Below are 726 nucleotides of genomic sequence, written 5' to 3'. Positions count from 1 at the left end.
GGGACGGGCAGAGCCGGAGCCGTGGGGACGTGTCAGAAATGGCCACCCCCCGGTGACGGCGGGGACACAGGGGCTGGGGGAAAGGAAGCAGTTTGTGACAGCCCTGCTGGCCCCTCTCTGCGCGCCTGGCCTTTGCCTACCCCCACCTCAGGTCACCGTGGCCATGCCCACATCTCCTGGCCCTGTGCTCTGCTGCTCTCTCTTCCCCCCATGTGCCACCAGCTTAGAGACTCTGCGCTTTGAAGGCAGAAGGTAACGCTTCCCTTTCCCATTCTCACTCTTCACCATTGCTAGTGCCCTGCCTTTCGCCTTGATTTTTAGTTTCTCTCTCCAGCGTTATGGAGAACGGTTTTTTATATGTATGTTTCCAGTGGCTAATTCAATTCCAAATCCAATTGTGGAAAGCTCAGTAACTGTCTACAAGTATCTCTGGGCCATGTAACCTCAGCTGGGTCAGCATCCTAAGTCCCAGACCTCTAGCATCTTATGTCCACTGGCCTGGGGGTTCAGGATTCCTGGCATCCTTCCAGAGGCCTGGGAGTTCAGATTCTTTTTGGAAAAAAGAAAAATCTATCTGTCTATATGGTTATATATATATCTACACCCAGTATCACACCACAAAGAAAACCATAACCCGTTACAAGATCCACACCCACTCTCCCATGCACCAAGGCCCACTCTCCACCCAAAACCATTACAATATCTGCATCTGCGCACCATACACAC

This window comes from Gavialis gangeticus, unplaced genomic scaffold (assembly GCF_001723915.1).
Source record: "Gavialis gangeticus isolate Ggan-Ray unplaced genomic scaffold, GavGan_comp1, whole genome shotgun sequence".
NCBI lineage: Eukaryota > Metazoa > Chordata > Crocodylia > Gavialidae > Gavialis > Gavialis gangeticus.
This window is presented reverse-complemented; position numbering follows the sequence as displayed.